The sequence below is a fragment of the Dipodomys spectabilis genome, unplaced genomic scaffold, assembly GCF_019054845.1.
Source record: "Dipodomys spectabilis isolate Male_0828 unplaced genomic scaffold, ASM1905484v1 ptg000144l, whole genome shotgun sequence".
Classification (NCBI taxonomy): Eukaryota; Metazoa; Chordata; class Mammalia; order Rodentia; family Heteromyidae; genus Dipodomys; species Dipodomys spectabilis.
The window spans coordinates 1,537,296-1,541,240 of record NW_024870821.1 but is presented as its reverse complement, the minus strand read 5'-3'; positions in this window follow the sequence as shown (position 1 = coordinate 1,541,240).

The following is a 3,945-nucleotide window of genomic DNA, read 5'->3' as shown; positions in this document are numbered from 1 at the left end:
CAAATTTTTTATACTGTCACTTTTACCTCTCATGAATCAAAATTCTGTATAATAATTTCTGTATTCCAGATGTTTTCACAACATTTCTCATGATCTTTCCTACTATTTTGTCTTCATTATTGATGCTCATACTACTTTTTTGTTGTTGTCTTGTGTGTATATGCCATTTTTAGAGCTTGAACTCAATGTTTAATGGTCTCCCTTGTGTTTTTTGGTCATAGCTGATGACACGTTATTCCTTGAGCCATATCCACACCTTCTGCCGCCTGCTGGATAATTGGAGATAAGTTTTCACATTTTTGTCTGTTTGGACTGATATTGAGCTAAAATTTTCAGGTGTTAGCTTCTGAGTTTCTATGATTCTACACATGAACAACTAACATCAAGCTTTGCTATACCATTATTTTAATTATGTCTTAGAAGAAAATGGAAGTATATTTGTGTTAAGTGTACAATTTTCAAATACAAGTTTGAATCTACTTGATATAATGTAACTGTTATCAATTTTAACAGTTAAATCAATGAATACTACACATTCCCAAAGAAATATAGTTGAAAAAAATGCATAATTATTTTCTTTAAACAAGTAATGGAACTCTGAACTTCTTTCACTTTACAATTCATGTTTTATATAACTTTAATTAGCAGACTTCCATGACTAAAAGAAAATATATTAATTTTATACTATAAGAAGCAAAGTGATTATAGTTAAGACTAGATATTTCATCACAGCCAGAAGATAAGTTTTTGAGCATTCTCCCTATAAAGAAATGTTACATGCAGAAATTAATGGATATGGTGTGGCTTGATCATTAAACAATATATAAATGAATGGGATTATCACTCCATACTTCATAAATGTGTAAAAATTAATTATGTTGCTAGGCGCCAATGGCTCATGCTTGTAAACCTAGCTACTAAGGAGGCTGTGAGGTGAGAATCATTGTTCAAAGCCAGCCTAGGAAGGAAAGACCGTGAGACTCTTACCTCCAAAGACCCACCTTTGGAGGGTGTGGTCTCAAGTGGTAGAGCACTAGTCTTGAGCTGAAGACCTGACGGACATCGTCCAGGTCAAGATTGCAAGCTCCATGTCCGACAAAAATTAAAAACAGTTACAAATGAACAAATATTTTGGCATAAATGTTAAAATATGAATTATAAAACTTTTAAATCCTCACTAGATATACTAGTTGTCATTGAATCAATTGTGTAAATCACACATTTCTCACTCAATTCATATTTGTATGTTTATATACTTATGTGCCATAAGTATGATTAACTGATACGTGATAGGCAGTGTTGTTTTAGGAATCTCCCTTGGCTTTCTAACATTAAACCTTCTACCCTAAAATAAATATGCCCTCCAATCTTGTAAGAGGTTTCATCTCATTGAAGCATAAAAATATAAACCATAATCATTTTTTGGAACAACTTTAACAATTTACATGCATTTCACTTAGTTTAAGAAACAAAACATTCAAGTCATCTTAACCGTACAAGTAATAACAAAATGTCTTCTGATCTTTTCAGTCTCTTAAGAGATGAAAATGTTTAATTACATATCTATTTTTTCTGCCTAACATCCTATTCCTGAGGAAGATCTTTTGTGCAACCTTCTGTTCCTGATTAGAAGACAGGAACAAAGGCAATAATGAAAATAGCCAAGAAAAATATTTGAAAACAATTATATAACAATCGCAGACACTTCTGTTTTCACTGGTTTCAATGAGAATATACGTTAAAGTATCACGTTTTTGTTATCATTTAAAGAGCAATAATTAAACTTGAATTAGCAGTGAAGAAGATAACAGAAAACTGAAGGCAGCTTGACTTTGAACAATCCAAAATAAGCAAAATGGATTTATCTTGTTTTTCTATGTAGTTGCCAAAATAATAGAGCGCAACACCCAAAGGCAAGAAAACACCTAAGCCAAAGCAGTAAACGTTTGTCTATAAAATAATGGTGAAGGTCTGACTCTTTCAAAGTCAGGTTTGCAAAAATGAAAAGTGTATTTGCTTTAGTGTGAACTTTAAAAAATACAAAAATTCTTCATTAATGTTTTACATATCTAGACTAGGACTTCTAATGTTGGAGAAGAGGAAAGGTATGAAAAAGTTCAAGATTGACTATATTCCCCAAGATCATTCTTCTTTATCAGCTATAGCAATGCCTTGGTTACTCTTAGTATCATGCTTGCTTACATTTAGAAGCATTATTTGTTGCTCTGTTATACGCTGCAAACCCTTGAGTGTTAATAAAGTAATTTCCTAAGAGATGAAAGTAGCTGTGTAAACAAACCTAAAATGTCAAAGACTTAGCATAGTGGAAACTATTTTCTAGCTATATCACAATCTGTAAGTGTAGATTGTTTCCCATTGTTCCATGGGACCCATTTTTGTTAACTTCTTTTTCACCATCTGGTGATCCTATAAAATCCTATACAATCCTGGGATTGCTTATCTTTACTGTATTCTCTAATTTCTGTTGGAAAGTTAGGAAGGAGAGAAGATTGAGTTACTGTTTCGGTTTAACCTTAATTTTTATTACCTTAGAAACTGTAAATCAAAATGACATAAATTATCTTTATCATAATAGGAGACAGATATCATTTCTCTATTCTTACCCTAGCCTTCTACATAACTTTGGTACTTAGTGATCCCCAAATGTGAAAATGAAGATAGGGAGCTCATTGTTTAAATATTATTTAGGAATTCAAGACTTCATTAATGCAAAGGCCTTAGTAGTATGCACATCATACATGTGTACAAAGCTGGCGGCAACTTTTTCTTATTCTCAGAAACTAGGACATGTGGTATCCTTGTAGTTGCATCAGGAAAAGGCTGTAGTTGAGTTAGCTTACCACACCAAATCTGCTGTAAAATATTTCTACAAGAAAATTAGCTTGAATAATCCATATTTATCATTTACATTTCTAAAGGACAGAAATCTAAAATAAGTCTCACTAGATTAAAATTGAGCCCCCTACAGAGCTAAAATATTTTCCAGGTGATTCTAGTGGAAAAAGCATTTACACCCTGGTCCGCTTTCCAGAAACTTCAGAATCTGTGTTCTTGTCTTTTCCTTTATCTTCTAATGTAGCATCTTTACATCTTTCTGATGATTCTTAACTAATGATGTCCCTTTCGAACTACAGCTGGGACTTTTGAGTATACTTTGCCCATCTGATAATTATTGAAATTTGTGTTCCGTGGGTAATGAAAGGTGATTATTTTACAACCTTATATATAAAATGTAAATCAACATTTGATGGATTAGATATTTCGGGACTATAGATATTTTGGGAAGGTATTTTACTGCCTACCACAATGAGTGTGTAAGCATTCTTTCTACAGGTTATAACAAGTTATCCTTTCATTAATTTTGAACAACATATTTCTTTAATAAAATATAACTAGAAAAAACTGGGTTCCTGAAAGCATTTAATCCTGATTAAAAATTGTCATGTACTAGAAATCTTAAATGTCAGACAGCAGCTTCTGAAGCAGTTCTGGCACTATCACTTTTTGTATATTCTGCTTACAATCTTCTCTTTTCAAGAGCATTTGAATGTTATTTTTTTGGAATTATGGTTAATAGTTATATGACTGCTATTTTTAAAGAATGCACCACCAATACTGGTCCTTGTCTTTCAACTTGTTTATGTGTAATCTATTTATGAAAGAAACACAGCTATTTGAATTACATGAACTGCTTATTGAAATGTGGAGAGGAAAAAGGAAAAAAAGATGTCCCTGTGTGTATGTCATGTTGAAAATGTACCTAAAAGCTTTTTATTTTAACATCATATATTTTTTATTTTGTTTGGATTGTGATAAAATTTAGCCTCTCAACTCACACAATGTTAAGGCAGTCTTATTTTATGCCTACCAAAAGCAAACAACAAATTACTATATATTTAAATTTTTTATTGTTAAAATTATTAT